The sequence below is a fragment of the Ambystoma mexicanum genome, chromosome 9 (assembly GCF_040938575.1).
Source record: "Ambystoma mexicanum isolate Mex_15411 chromosome 9, UKY_AmexF1_1, whole genome shotgun sequence".
Lineage (NCBI taxonomy): Eukaryota > Metazoa > Chordata > Amphibia > Caudata > Ambystomatidae > Ambystoma > Ambystoma mexicanum.
This window is the reverse complement of record NC_090931.1, coordinates 136087635-136104280: the sequence shown is the minus strand read 5'-3', so window position 1 is coordinate 136104280 and position 16646 is coordinate 136087635. Positions and strand designations below refer to the sequence as shown.

Sequence of the window (16646 nt, the reverse complement as noted above, 5' to 3'; positions counted from 1 at the left end):
AGGTGGTCAGGCGACTGGGATGACAGGGTGTCCTTATACGCGGACGACCTGCTAATATACTTGAAAGACCCACGCAAATCCTGCCCCATAGTGATGCGATTACTAATTAGGTACGGCACGTTTACTGGTCTCCGCGTCAACTGGACTAAATCCATACTACTCCCACTGAAGCAAATAGATAACGCGGTGCCAGACGAGTGTCCATACCATGTGGAAAAGGAGCAGTTCAGATACCTAGGCACTCAAATTACGAATAACCTAACAGACTATGTGCCCAAGAACCTACACCCAATAACGGCGAGATTCAAGGAAGACGTCCGCCATTGGATGTCCTTGCCACTACCACTACTAGGTAGAGCTGCACTTTTTAAGATGATGGCGCTCCCCCGCTTTCTCTACACACTCCAAAATGCTCTACTACCTATAGCGTCCAGTGAATTCCATAAAATAGATCAGACACTGAGAAAATTGCTATGGAACGGAGGTCACCCTCGCTTGGCACTCGCCACACTACAAAGATCTGTATGGGAAGGTGGAATTGGGCTCCCCCGCTTGCAAACCTACTACTGGGCCAGCCTAATGGCAATAGTGAATGATAGACTCCACGGGGACACCACACTACCGCACAACAGAGAGCAAGATCCCAACCAATATGAAAGATCCATTATAAGGCACCTCTACCGTAAAAAAGACCGATCTGCTGCCCCGTCCATGCTGTCACACATATCTCTAATATGGACAGATACACACAAATACTTAGGCTGGGACAAAAAGTTAACTCCAGCACAACCACTGTGGAATAACAAACAACTCCCGGAAGTGAACAAATTACCAAAATGGTACTCCTGGGCCCAATTAGGTATTACCAAAATTGGGGACGTAGTGAGAGGAAATGAAATAATACCATTCGCAGACTTAACCACTGCCTTTTCACTTCCAACAAATGAGCAGTATCACTACACACAACTGAAGCATGCGCTGCAAATCCGTCTCCCTGAAATGGTTGACATGCCCGATTACACCCCCTTAGAACGCAACCTATTCCCAGAAATGATTAAACACAAAGTTACGTCCACCATATATAGTGCCATAACATCCTTTGCCACCGGGGAATTGTCGGGTCTGAAAGCCAAATGGGAGAGGGACGTAGGTGACATACTTCCAGAGGAATGGGTAACTGCCCTGATGTTCCCCAGAGAAACGGCGATCTCTTCCAGGCTCAGACTAATCCAACTAAAAATATTGCATAGAATATACTACCCGAGGGTGTCATTATTCAACTGGGGCAGGACCACTAACTCATCCTGTCTGAGATGCAAACGAGAAGAAGGCTTGTATTACCGCATACTATCGGACTGTACCGTAATTCAACAATACTGGCAGCAGTGCTGCGATGATCTCTCAAGGGTGTTGGGCAAGATGATTCATAGAAGCGCAAAACAACTACTGTTAGGGATAGAAGAGGAGGTAGAACTATCACGATACGAAAAACTGCTCTTATCTACTACCACTGCATTAATCAAGAGAAACATAGCACAACTCTGGGGCTCTCAAACGGCACCAAGCTATGCGCAATGGACCACGGACATGAACATTTGCATTGCAATGGAGAAGAGAGTCTACACGGCTAGGGGATGCCCTGAGAAAGGCCCCAAAATTTGGCAAAAGTGGGAAGACGCACACTGAGAGGTAACCTCCACCAATGAACCGAGATAACACCCAAAGACATGTATGGGAATCTAAAATTACGTGATACTAGCGCAATGAACGCAATTAGATGTGTTAAGAGACTCCGTTGTAGTGGACCCATGGTGTGAAGTTGTTGTTTGGTGGGAAAGGGAAATAACCGTTACCTCGCTGCGCGAGGCTGTATGTTTTTATGTCTAAAAAACAATAAAATGTTGTTTAAAAAAAAAGAAATGCCTTTTTACTGCCATTGCAGTCCACCACATGCCAGGAAGACACACATAAATTTACGTGTCCAAAAATCACATAAAATACTGCCATAATATCGAATTGTTGCTTATTTAGGGTGCTGAAACAAATGTCATAATGTACAGTAGCTCTTTCAAATCAATGGGGTGAATTTTTCCCAGATCTGGCCGATCCTCAACCCCCCACAGCCAAATGTCCCTGCCAGGCTTGGCTTGCTCAATGGTTTCCATGACTACCCTTTGAGTCCTCCTGTGTATCCTGGGCATGAATGGAAAGAAAATCACACCTACGAGGCATACCCCAGGGCTTCACCCTCACCCTTTGTCCTTGGGGCAGTTCTCCCAGGCAGTCTGGGGAATCTGTAATTATCACACAATCAGGTCCCAGAGAACAGAGCACATGTCCTTTGCAGTATCTGTTCATGGGTAGGTGCAACATTGGCCCATCTGCCAAACTGGTTTGACAGAAACTCCTGGGCCTAGCTGGGATGATGTGTCTTTTGGGGAACAACCAGCACAATATACATATTTCTTTAGCCCCTCTCCCCACATGTAAAATGGTGTTTCTGTGCGAGCCACGGTCTTATTTCACATTTAATTTTACTAATGTAATTTTCTTGCTTTGCCAAAACCAGGTTTACACGTGTTCCTTTTCTCTCCTGTTACTGTCAAAAAATGCGGTTTCTTTTGCGTTAACTTTATGAAAGGCTCTTCCCAGATCTCATCAGTTTCTGGACACAGAGATGTGCTGAAAATAGTTTCTTGGTAACTGACACGATGTAAGAGAGAGCATCTTTCCTTTGAAATGATTTGCGTGTGTTGATTTATTCCCAAAAAGTCAATCCAAGCTGTGCGGACTTAAAGCAGAATTCTTTTGCTTTTCATGGACTTTACTTGATGAAAACAATGCAGTTCAGTGAGGGATGGCCTTATTTGATAGTATTTACATGTAATACACGGCAGGGCTGAGTTTAAGTAGACAAAACTGTGATGTTGGAAATGAAAGAAGGCGCCAGTGCAATGCAGTCTGGAATGCAAGACATGTTCTTGTGCAGCCTTGAGTTTTTGCAATGACAGAACAGCAGTGCAGAGCCATTCTGTATTTAAGTTATTTTCTCTGGATTCACATGAAAGGCAACACAATGCAGCCATTCTTGGGGTGTCTGTGTTCAAATCTCCCCCCCCATGTGCTTATCTGACCAAAAGCACAGCCGTTTATGGGGGACTGCTGAAATGCAGTTTTTGTTGTGGGACGGGGGGTCTGCCTTAGGCCTTAAATGTACCCCACAAGAGTCAGTTTATAGGCGCTTCTCTTACTTTTGTGTTTCAATCCAGTCATGCCATCTAACCTTTTGTTTGACTGTCATGGCATTTTTTATCAGCATGTCCAAAGATGTATCAAGTGTATTCAAGCAATCAAGGCACTTATCTTGCCATGGCTTAACTGGCCAGCCAGGCTCTATTTATCATCGCAAATGTAGGATTTTATACAGATAAGCCAAGGTTACGTATCAAGGATAAAGATTGCCAGAGTATTACTGAGTACAAAGATGGGAGGCCAATTTCATATCTAACAGCTGCAATTGGGAGGCTCTTTGGCAATGCAACTGCCACACCGGCTGCACACATATCTGGGGCACCCACGCACCTTATGACTCTCTCTCTACTGACTCGAACCACGGTTCCCGAGGGCGTCAACCTACTAGCGCTTTGAGATCATACCAATGATACATAAGGCGCTATATAAATGCCAAATAACATAACAAATAACATAACAATGATAAAACCTTCTTCTAAAATAGCGCTTCGAGTGACTCCCAAATTTGCCACAACAGGTTTAAAGCTGCCTCAGCCCCATACGTTAGGATAGGTAGGACCTTTTGGTTATAGAATGTCAAAATAGGCATCATGGAAAATTGACCATATCTTGCTTGTAAAATTGTCCCCTGTACTGCCAGCATTTTTGCTTTTGATCATAGTCCCATCATCGATGGCTTTTCATTGAGGTTTTTATTGAATTGATTCCCCAAATAGACAATTGTATCCACACTCTCCAAAATGTTCTGTCCCACCCACCATCAAATTTTTTTTGCTTTTCTCCTAAATCGCCAAGGATCAAAATCTACATTTTTCAACATTTATATTTAAACCATTAGCTGTCATATATAAGTGTAATTGGTCCAATCTATGTTGGAGGCCTGTGGGAGTCTAGAAAATTAAGACCAGATCATCTGCATAGAACATCCACGGGGTGGAGGGCTGTTAATACTCGGTGCGAAGGCAACTGCCTTATTCAAGGTTTCCTGCATGTCTGTAAAGTATAGATGGGCACCCCTGCTTCAATCCCCTTAGGGTTCACATTTATTTGGTTAATAGACCCTGTGAATTTAGCCTAATTTGCACAGAGGTTTTTTGAATAAAGGGCTTCAATTGCTTGTAACAAATCGCTTGGGCTATTCCAAGAGGCAATTTTCCCTATAGAATGTCTCCATTTACGCTGTTGAATGCTTGTTCAAGATCTATAAAGACTAAAAATAGTCTTGATCTGGTTTTAATGGCACTGAGTTTCAGTATGTTCAGTAGAAAGAGATTGTAGTCAGCACCAACTCCCCTTATGAAGCCTGTCTGACGAGGGTCAAAATTACCCTCCGTATTTATCCAGGTCATAAGCGGGGGGCGTATGATTGATGCAAATAATTTGCCCAAGACCTCCAGCAACACTACTGGATGATAGTTTCTCGGGTCCGTCTTGTCCCCCATTCTTGAAAATCAGAGCTATCATTGCTAAATTCCCATAAGGGGGAAGAGTCGCGACCCTCAAAACCTCAGTGAACAGCATGAAGGCAAAAACAGACCATGCCTGGGGGGCTGCTTTAAGCATGGCATTGGTTAACCTATCCGGGCCTCATGCAACATAGACAATTAAAATGCCCACAGCTGCTGAGTAGTGTGTATAGAATTCTACACTATGGCCAAAATCCTGAGCACATATATCTGCACCATGTGTAATGCCAAACATCACCCCTCTTACAAAGGCAGATGAAATCAGCAAATTGCTGAGGTTGAAAACAGTATTGTTTGTCCTCCCCGTAGTGTAATAGGCTTTAATGTGCACAGTTAACTTTATCTATAAGCCAATAATTCTAATATGATTAACCTATATAATTTATAAAAGTAAAGGTGGATTTTAATTGTAGTATGTCGGGGGAAATGCAAATATATGCATTACAAATGTTGATGGGAAATCCAATGGCAGGTGGATAAAATGCAACTCTGAAGAGTATGTTGATTTGTTTGAGGAAACACTGGGCCTCAATCCATTTTGAAAGTGTGTGCCTGCTGGCAGAACGGATAGTGGTAGCTTGGCAATTAACCATCTATTTGCTGACGCATGTAGTCAGCTGCACCAGCAACATAATTTAGATACTTCTTTCACTAGCAAAACATATATTAGTGTGTACACTGATCATCTGTTTCAGATGAATACTGTTAGAATGTTGAGGGATCATTGTATTTAAGTACACAGCTCTGTGGGATTTCCCATGCGGGCTGAAAACCGACCTTTAGTGTCTAAACCATGCCATCTTTACAGGCCAACCATGGTGTTCTTTGAGGAAGAAAGTGACCTTCTCTGGTGAGGTCATGAAATATTTCACTCTTCGCGCAGAGACCAATATATTCAAAAAGGTCTAAAGATATGTGACATCTGGGGTTGGGGAATCAGTCTGGGATAGCATAGATGCCTGCATTTTCTTCCTGTGTTCATACGCAGGGCTGCTATTAAAGATCTGGCGAACCATCCTATAGGTCGGCTGACAAAGCCTTGTTTTGTCAAGCCACCATTACATGTCATAAGGCTATTCTTGCTGCCAAGCAATCTTTCTTTAGGGAGAAAATTGAAGGCGCTATTAATCAACCTATGACATTATTTGACTCAGTAAAACCATTCAGAATCAAATTGCTGACTCCTGCCCTCATTCGAGCAGCTTTAATACTTCCCCCACTGACAGTAGCTCAGGTGCGGTTTGGTCTACTTTCCGTTTCTTTACCCCTCAGGATATACTATCAGCTTTAAACAAGTTAAAATCTACATCCCCTCTTGATTCTATTCCTCTATCCATTATTAAAGGCATCTCTGCCGATATCGCCCTGTGGATCACGCAAGCAGTCAATAATTCCCTTACTTCTGGACATATCCCTGATGAGTTGAAGCATGCATTAATCATTCCCCTTTTAAAGAAGCCTCTATTGGATCCTTCTGTTCTGACCAATTTTCGTCCCATCTCACTCTTGTTGTTTTCTATAAAGCTGCTTGAATCCTTGATTTCTCCTTTCCTTGGCTCCTTTCTGGAGTCCTCTGACTTTTTCAATCCTTTTCAGTCTGGCTTTCGACCAGGTCGGGATACAGAATCTGTACTTGTCTAAGTGGTTGACGATCTTGCCTGCCTTGTGGATCAGAGTGGTGTTGGTGTTCTGATTTTGTTAGACCTGTCAGCTGCTTTTGACACTGTCGACCCCACCACTCTGATCACTCGGCTGTCCCGAGCAGGTCTATCCATCCAGGTGCTTGCACGGTTTTCCTCTTTTCTTTCTGGCCGCACGCAGTCCACCTTCCTTTCTCCTTTCTGCTCTAAACCTGTGCCTCTGACTTGCGGAATCCCTAAGGGCTCTGCTTTGTCTCCCATCTTGTTCAACGTTTATATCCAGCTGGTGGTCGGACTCATTAACACCCACAGCGTCATCTGCTATTCCTATGCCAACGATACGCAAAATATTCTGTGGCTTGATCTGTCTCGGCCAGATACGGCTGCATGGCTTAGGGGGTGCTTGGAGGCCGTGGGAGTATGGATGGCCGAAAACTGGCTCAGCTTGAACGGCGCAAAACAGAGGTACTGGTTGTGGGCTCTGCTCTTCCCCTATCTTTTTGGACACCAGATTTTTGGTCTCCTGTGCTTGGCCTTTGTCCACTCCCTGTAACAACAGTTGGACATCGGAATCTCAGCCTCTCCATCAGTGAAAGATCTGGTGGCTTCTGTCTGCCCAGTTGGCCATGTTAAGCTGAACACCCTCCGAAGGGTCCTCCCATATATTCCCTCACATTTCCATGCCCCTGTGGTGTCTTCCCAGGTCATGTGTGGGATCGATTACTGCAACGCACTCTATCTGGCTCAGCCTGCCTAGTTAATTCACTGTCTTCAGCTGATACAGAATATGGCATCCAGAGTTGTGTTGCATCCCCCCTTCGGGACACATATGTCACCGATCCTCCCCCAGTTACACTGCCTTCCTACCGAGAAGTGCGTTGGCTTTTTACAAGCTAGGGGCTGAATATCTGTGAGCTAAATTCTGTCCTTATGTGCCTCCTAGAACGCTAAGCTCACTGTCATCCTTGACCATCCCGGTAACTTGTGTGAAGAGCTCTTGTATAGGTGGGCGGGCCTTCTCTGTAGCAGCAGTGAAGGCATGGAAATCTCTCCAGTTTGCTTTACGGGTGACAGAACCATTTGTCCTTCTGCCGCTCTTTGAAGACCTTCATGTTCTAGTGCTTAGGTCTCTGCTGTCTATGGCTATTATGTGTTGGGTTAGTGCCAAGATTCCTTTGGGTGAGTGTTGCACTCTATAAATTTGCATAACATAACATCCTTACCTGAGGTTGAGTTCCATGTCTGATTTCCATGGCAAGCCTGCATTTAAAATGCCAGATGGCTGTGTCAAAATTAGGATTGCCCTTTCACTAAGAGCCTATTTGCAATCTGCACATAAGGCAGAGAACCGTCTGATAATACAGTTGCAATGTAGTCATACCACAGACTCTTTTAATTAGTTAGTTGCATCATGGCTTTGCTATTTGATTGGTCCACATCATCTTGCCTTTCTCACTGGGCCAATTGGATGTTGACTGGTGCCTGCATTCATAGGCCCACCAGTGCCTTTTCCAATATGATATTGGCATGATTTGAGGAGCACTATTGGAATTTCTGTGACCCCCATTTTAAGATGATTTCAGTGTTGCACTATGGGGTCCCGTTCTAAGATGGCCACTGCGGCTCTGCACAACTTTGTGCTTCACAGCAAAAGTGCAAGAATGTTAACTGAGCGTAAGGAGAGTAGCCTTTCGCAACCACTGTGACCCGCGCTTCCTGTGACACATTCAGCTGAAGGCCGCAGTTCTGAGTTCATCTGCTTTAGTGCCTTCTATGCAGACAACTGGGGCACAAGTCCTGAACGGACGCTCTAGCGCACGAAATGGGGAGTGACATCACAGAAGTGAACATATCTAAAAGTGAAATATTCAAAGTTCATTTAGTCGGCCTTTCACAATGGAGGAAAGTACACAGGACAAATGAGTATTCGCCATTCAGAAAATTAATCATCAACACCCAACAAGTTATCTGAGAAAAGATGTTCCTATAAAGCTGCTCACAAAGTATTAAAGGGGCACACCTTTTAAACCCCAAAATCTGTGGGCCTCATTACGACCCAGGCGGAAAACCCTGGTGCTAATAGCACCATAGTCCATGCCGGTAACTTACTGACTCTGCCATGGAGAAAGGGGGAATTACCACCCCATTACAAGGTTGGCGGGGCGGTAATTCCCCCTTCCTCCATGGCCCTTCCCCATTTACATTTTTGCCCCATAGTGACCAATGGGAATGGGGAAGGCGCTAAGTATGGTACCGCAAATTGCGTCACCGTACTTAGCACCAAGGTCCCTTTGCGGGTCCCTACTTTAACGGCTGGTGGAGACCAGCTGTTAAGGTCGGGTCCCGCAAAGGGACCTCGTAATCAGGCGCTAATGGGTTAATGGCGCTGCAGCCTTTTACGGCGCCGTTAACCCATTAGCGCCAGGGTAGTATCAAGATAATCCCTGCAGAGAAAAATGTAAATATCATATATTTCTTAATTGTTTTGCTCTTCCTTTCACGTCGTCTAGTGGGCAAGTTTCAGGCCAGGGGGGCTGGAGACCTACCTGGTCATAGTGGCCGGACATAAATAACCTAGAAAGGGATCATACAAACAATTGTGGTGCAAGGTAGACAGAAAAGGGGAGAAAGAAATCGGAAGCAGGAAAGTTGGAGGGAGAAATCGTAAAATGAAGGCAAAGAGGAAACTGGAAAGAAAACGAAAAGGGACTTTGAGAAAATAAAAGATGTACATACAGCAGTGAATAGGGGTGACAGAATGAGGCAGGATGCATGCAGATAATGTAAAGGGAAGCACGTGGAAGGCTCAACACGACAACGAGGAGATGCTGTGAGATCAGAGGGTGAAAGTGAAGGTAAGGTGAGTGTGTGGGCTAAAAAGAGAAGACGGAGGACAAGGGGAAACATTCTCGTTTGAGAATGGCCAAGGTGTGACGTATGAGCAAATGAGGGTTAAGGCGCTCATGTCTGCTGGAGCTCATCGGCGTGGTGGTAGGACCTCAGTGGGGTACACGCAGAAGGGCAATGCTATCACTCTAAGGTCTCTGGGATCTCATTGGGGCCTGATCAGTTGGATCACTTTAGGGGCTCCATGCCAGCATGTGTTCAATGGCACACCTGCAGAAGCTCAGTGGATGGACCGCAGGCGCTTAATGGGGTGCCTGCAGGAGCTATGTGGCTTGCCTGCAGGAATTCAGTGGAGTGTCTGCAGGACATGTGTTGCTGCGTGTAGGCGCTTAGCAGATTGCTGGCTAGGTACCCCATTGCTACAGCAGAGGTTCAACAGGGTGCCTGCAGAAGGCTGCAGGAACCTGCATGCACTCTGAGCGGTCTCTGATGGAGCTCACTCTGGTGCCTAAGTGGCAGGCATCATTACTGTCGCTGCAGGAGCCCACTCTGATACTTTTCAAGTACCTGGTGCTGTGGTTTTAGGACTTCTTTTGGGTGCATGCAGCACCTCAATTATAATAATCTGATATTTAGATAGTGCTTTCATCCAAAGTGCTTTATATAGCACATATTTACATTTATTATTACCCAATCGAAATTGGTACTCACTTTATCGACCTCGTCAGGATGAAAGGCTGAGTCTACCTCGCCGAGATCGGAACCTGCGACTTGTAGATCACAGCAACGAGCGCTTGACCCGCCGAGCCATCTTACCGGCTATTACCTGCATTTGAATTGAAATGCAGACGGGCCACCTGGTGGGGTATCGGTAGAAACACTGTTAGATGTCTGTAGGAGCTGTGTGCAGGAGTACCATAAAGTTCCTGCAGGATCTCAGTGCCACCAGAAGATCAATGAATTGATTAAAGATTAATAGAACCAGATGAGCTGCATTTCCATTGGATAAGATCATCACCGAATTTCAACTTCACTTTACAACAGAAAAGGGCTGAAGCTGCTTTTTCAAAACTAGAGGGATGGAATTTTAGTCTGGCATTTTGACATGTGTCCTGGTGGCCATGTTAGCTAGAAACAGCCATGAGCAATACTAGGCTTCTGTTTGGCCAAGCTCGTTCATAATTTTTCTAAGAGACCTCTCCAATTCTGTGTGCTTCTTTTGATCAGAGTTGATTGGTCCTGGGGTTATTTGAAAGCAGCTCCTATCACTGCTTGTGAGCAACAGTAGATGCTGGGAACCAAGTGAATTGGAAACTAATTAGAAGGCTGGGGAGCCAGAAATGAACCAGAAGCTTCCACATGTTGCTAAAGAGACTCATACAAAGCTTTACATGTCTGCACCATCTGCCCTGGTATCCTTAAACAAGCATTGCCAAAGCCAATAGTTTGACGGTTTCTAGTGTACATTGCACTTTGCATTTATAGGCGAAAGGGAGCGAGGAAAGATGTGGAGGAGGGTGCCGAGACAAGAGAATGAGGGAGGGAGGGGAGGGGAGGGAAGTAAGGACGAGCAAGAGGAGGTGTGAGCAAGAGAGCCTGAGAGCAGGATGGTGAGAGTGAGGGTGTGAGAGGAAGGTTGAGGGAGAAAGTGGAAGAGCACTGGAAGATGTGATGTGGATGCACAGATGGTTGCTATGGAGAGGATGAGGGAGAGTGAAGAGGAGAAATGAACAGGGAAAGAGTGGATAAGGAGAGAGTGTCTGCAAGCAGAGTGAGGATTAGCAAGAGCGGGAAGAAAAAAGGAGGGAGAAAAGGGGAGAGAAATAAGTGAGTAGCTGACAAAGCACTTCTCAAAGAAGAACCGAAAACTCTCACAAAAATATATGCCAGGGTCACTTTGAAAATACAATCACAATAATTTGGGAAGGGAAATAAGATTAAAAAAACCACGTATAAGCAAAATAAGAGATAGGAAATAATACCTAGCCGCACAGTGACTTATGTTATGTGAAGCACATTCAGGCAGTCTGGGACAAAGAACAAAGGAGATACATACATGCTAGGAGATTCCAGTCCAATCCGGGCTTTTACTTTGCATCCTGGGACTTGTAGTCCTGGGTTCCCTCATTAGAAACCAGGACTACAAATCACAGAATAGAAAGATAAAAGCAGGGCGGCACTACCAACATCCTAATAGTGTTAAAGCCTTACATTTAGGGGAACCACATTTCCCAACTAAAAAGCACGACATCATCTGAAGAGCTAAAAAAAGATGATCGCCCAGAAAGGCCAAGCCCACAAAATATGTCTATCAGAATGTTGAGTATTGTGGCAAGTAGGTGCACCCAGTTGGGCCGGCAGCTCGAATTAAACATTTCCGGTTCCCATTAGGCAACCCTCTGCTTCCTAGTAGAGGAAGTCGTTTGCAGCTGTCCCTTCAGCAACATCAGTGTTCACTGGTGCTCTTCAGTATTCCAGGCATCTCAAGGCTCTGGAACATTCTGGCCCTGCCGGATTTACCGTACTTTAGTTAAAGAAATCAACATGCTTGCCACGTGTTTGCTCTGCCACCTATTTTGTTCTAACGTGGCAACAATTGACCCTAAAAATGTTTCTCTTGCAGGTTTTTCTTTGTAGTGAAATGGTAAATGGTGTACGTTTGTTCTCTTCATTAAATACTGCAATTCCATTGCAAGGTACGTTTAAACTCCCTTCCTCAAATTAAGATGTTCTTGCTGGACATAGACACGACATCGCCATTGAAGCCTTATGGCATGCCTATTCACCCTCCATCATCACTTAATAAAACACAACCCTGGTGACCTGCATGTTCATCAGAACATAGGGGCTGATTCGTGGAAAAGAGAGCATAAATCCTGCAAGGACCGCACGCACGAGAATGAAACTGCGCGAACCTGTGCGCAGAATAAAAAATGCATGCCCCGAGTATTCATGGATTTTTCTGCACAAAGTAACTGTAAACGCAGGTTGCGGACGGAACGCCCCCGACATGCCACCACGCAAAGCAAAAAACAGCCAGTACAGCTACCTTTGGCTCCGCAAGGTGCGAATATACACACCCTTCAAATAGTGCGTGGGGTCCACCGCAAGCAGGCCTGCATCTCAAGGGCCCTGCGTGCAGTCTGCGGTCTGCCGTAACTGTTACCCGCATCCCGACAACATGCGTACGATGTATCGTAACTCGTGTAAAACTCTGAAAATCTGCGTGCGAACCGCCGTAAACCGTTCCTGCTCCACGCTACACTGCGTTCATGCACACCTAAATCCGATTGGATCCCCGGCTGCGAACACCCACCCCTAAATCCAACATGCAAACATACCTCCGTGCTGCGACTGCTATGCGCAAGTATACTTACACCTGCCTTTGGGTGGCGGACAAAAGGAAGGATTTGCATGGGCATTTCACAGGTGGGAGATTGCGCAGTCACATCCATGAATATGCTTTGTCGTGCGCATTTGTGGGCATGCTATGGACTGCCTGCAGCCCGTCCCTCATAAACCCCCCATTTTCCGAGTTCCGCCTCCACTCCGCCCTCTGCGCAGGTCTCGCCCACGCTCTGCATGGTGTCTTGTGCAAGGCACTCGACCGCTCGCAGAGACGTGCCAAGCCTGCGCGAAGTCCACACAAGTTAGGAAAAAGTCCCACGCAGTCGATTCCATGAATAGCCGAACGTGGTTTCGCATGTAGAATGGCGTGCTAATTCCATGAATCAGCCCGTGTGATATTAGCTTCAAATATAGAATCAGCAGCTGTCCTTACTATCAAGTTCACTGCACCCACATTTTCAACTAAACCCCTCACGTGTGAGGCTTCAGTGAGAGCCCGTGAGCTCACACTTCTACATTCTTAAATTGGCCATGTGTTGCCATTAAACCGACAATGTACAACTTCATTAATAATTATACCGTTTGCGGCGAACAGCTGATAGGCAAATGTAAACATTTCTGGAGGGTTACTGCGAATACTTTTTCCTTAATTAAACCAGCTGGAGCTGCTCCGCTGACCGCAGCAAACGTTGTAAGAAATACCCTTCACTACAGGTAATCCTATACTAACGTTACCCATTTCATTCAGGGGACGCTACTCCACACCAGTTTTATCTTTGCATTCTGGGACTTGTATTCCTAGATTTCCCCTGGGTATATCCAGGACTACAAGTCCCAGAATGCAAAGTGCAAACCAGGACAGCATGTGTTGATCAGCAGACTTTGGAAAATATCAAATATAGGGTGCAATGCACTGTATGCAAATATAGCTAACGAATACTGAAATGGATTGTGCCTTACAATGAAGTTGCTTTGCTAGGTTGAAGAAAGTGTGGCGTGGCAATGCAAAACGTAGGCACATTATACGTAAGCATTCCCCTGTGGAACACTATGCAAAATCGAGTGCCTCATGATAATGATAATGATGTGTTATTTATATAGCGCCTTAATCCAAAGCCTTAAATTAGATGCACAAATAGCTTGGTTGCCACCACACAACCGACTAAGCTACATATTGCTCTACGTGTGTTCCATTCATTGAATATCCTCCCATGTCCTATGCTTGTTGCTTAATAGGGCTTATGACATTAACGCTGCACCTGGAGCATATTACAGCAGTTTGAACGGAAGTTTGAGGATGCCAGAGCGTCATCTGAACAGCTGTGAAAAGACGAGAGGCATGAGCTCCAGTGCGGAACAGATACCAGTGCAGCGGTTTGTCAGTGAAGGCTCACAGTCTATCTACAGTCATAAGAAAACCTGTGCATGGAAGGGATGCAACCAAAAAGTTGTAGTCCCTTTGAGGATTGATTCCATTGAGGGAGTGGCACTAGCTAACGGCGGCCAAGCGTTGTAAAAAAGGGGGGAGGAGGAGACACAGCTGCTTGCGCAGTGGGGAGACCGGGTATTCGGACAGGGTGTTGTGATCGGACCTTGGACACACACCAGATGCAAAAGTACACCAATGTTAGACCATGTATCACAGTTTCACGAGATTGTTCAGTGAGCCTATGTGCCTGCTGCACGACCAGTCTGCGATCAGAGATCACACACTGACACACTCATGCAGAATGAGTGGGTGACTGGGCGGCGGCTAGCACGGCAGGTCCCTCTCCACTTCCCCACGCTATCCTGCAGTATGTCGCGGCAAAGGGCAGCTCTACAGCACCCCTGTGTGCATGATGAGAAAAAGGTGGGGGACAGACAAAGGGGAGCCCAGTGAAAACCCAGGGCAAGGTAAAACAAGACAGTCTGGGCCTATGTTGGCACATTTCAAGATGGTGGCTCTGTAGGAAAAGAATGGCTGACAAATTCAGCACTGTAAAGAACCAAAAAAGGGGGGGGGGGTGTTTTGAGGGAAGATCGGTTGGAATGGGAGGAAAATCATATAGATTTGACTTGGAGATGGACGTTAAAGAGGTGGGACACATAGCCAAAGAACACAAATCCATCCTCATATGTCAGCTGCAATGAAATGCATCAGAGACCCTCATTCATAGCCCCTATTACAAGCTATTATGTTAAAGCTCTTATTTTAATGACAATAGTTTCAGCTTAAAGGTAGTGCTTTCAGCTCCACCTAATAGCCAAAACTAAAAAGTTAAAACATGCCTTAAAACTCCAATTGTTCAGGCCTATAAAGGAGGTCCAACATAATGGTGAAACCCCAAACAATCTGTTCACTACAGGGCAAAACATTCAGACTGTACGACTCCAAACTTGAATTATTACTACAGGGCCTGCGCTAGGTTATGGTTACGTTGCTCAACCCACAGGAAGAGCACTTTTTGGGTGGCTTATAAATTTGCCCTCCCCCCAGACGAATACGTACCAAACTTTGTAAAAAAAAGTATATGGTCCCGTCAGAACTCTTCTGGGAAGTTTGGTGCGGTTTCGTCAAGTGGGGGTGGGGGGCAAAGTTGTTGGTGGGTCCCATAATTTCTGTTTCTTCCATAGACATAATGGAAAATAAATGTTGCTCACGTCTAGAGCCCAAACCGCTCGATGGATTTTCACCAAATGTGCGGCAGGAGGTGTGGCTTGGTCCCAAAAGCGTGCTTTTGTAAATTTGGTGTACATCCGTCCAGTAGTTTTTTTTTAAACAGCCAAAAAGTAGGTAAAAGAAATGAGTGAAATCTGGGTTCATCCGCAGACTCACTTCCCTGTTCAGTCTGCGGACGGGCATCCGATTGGCCTAGAGGACAACGTGATGCTCGCAGACATTGGACGCGCCCACTGATTGGATGGTGAAAAGCGTGAAGTGCGTCCGATTTTTGGAAACGCCCGCCATGTTGAATTCGCGGATAGCCGCCGGTGTCCACAAACATTGCGATAAAAACATTAAAAAACACAACATTGCACTTGTCAAACTTATCAGACAATCTCTGGGGAGGTGAGGAGTGATGAGGATGGGATGGAATATGGCCATAAGAAGCCAAAAACGAGTGTTTTCATCCCCGAAGTTCGCAAACTTTCCAGATGTTCGGGTACAGTCCTGTGATGTCCGCGAACACTTCAGATGTTTGGGGACATCTTTGCCTATTTCTGCATTACAGGGTTGGTGAAAAACAGCGTTTGGATGGCTTATAAATTATAAATTTGGCATCACTCAATGAAATGTTATTCTAGACCTGATTCTGGAATGGTTCTAGAAAGTGTGGAGCTGTTTTGTCAAGAGGGAACATAATTAGATGGGGGGTCCCAAAATATTGTAAAGACTTATATATGTGGAGCCATTTGATGAATCTGCACAAGTTAGCAAAACGATTTTTAATCTAGATATAAATGTTTTTGCAAAGTTTGGTGGGGTTCTGTCAAGAGGGGGCAAAATTAGAGGGGGAGCTAAAATATTGTAAAGGCTTATAAATGTGGTGCCATTTGACAGATCGACACAAAAGTTTGCAAAATGATTTTAGATCTAGATATAAATATTTTTGTAAAGTTTGGTGGGATTTTGTCAAGAGGGGGCTAAATTAGGGGGGCCTCAACATTTTTAGGTGGCTTATAACTTTGTTGCCGTTTGACGAATGTGGATTAAGGTTTTCAGAAAGATTATTGACCCAACCTTGGATGTTTGTGTAAAGTCTGAATGGATTGTGTCAAGTGGGGCCTATGTTACATGACTATTGTATGTACATACATTTTGAAACTTTTGGAGAAAAGAAAAATGGGCGGATTTCCAGCAAACCTGTGTAAGGAGCATTGGCAAGAACCTTAAAGCATGGTTTTGCAAATGTGCCGTGTTTTACAATAATTAGTGTAATAATGTACGTACAAAAAAGTGATATACCTTTGGTGAATGAGGTATAGCCTGTGGCCATGGGCAGTGGCCAGATTGTCCGGTCCATGGCATAAGGACATGACCCAGACAACTGGTTATGACCATCAGGGATGACAAGTGGGATTCAAGTGGCCATGTCTACCTGGGACCGGG

At 45.2% G+C, this 16646-nt stretch overlaps 1 protein-coding gene across 2 annotated transcripts in view; it reads right to left on the bottom strand.

The window, feature by feature from the left end:
• Positions 1-16646, bottom strand: part of LOC138489597 (protein EURL homolog) — a 182629-nt gene that overhangs the window by 157409 nt on the left and 8574 nt on the right. Inside the window, exon 1 of one of the 2 annotated variants that reach the window (XM_069617304.1) lies at positions 12583-12669. The exons of the other annotated variant lie outside the window; for it this stretch is intronic. The gene's annotated coding sequence lies outside the window, so the exon portion shown is untranslated. Of the gene's footprint in view, positions 1-12582; positions 12670-16646 lie in introns of those variants that run through there. 2 annotated transcript variants of the gene reach the window in all.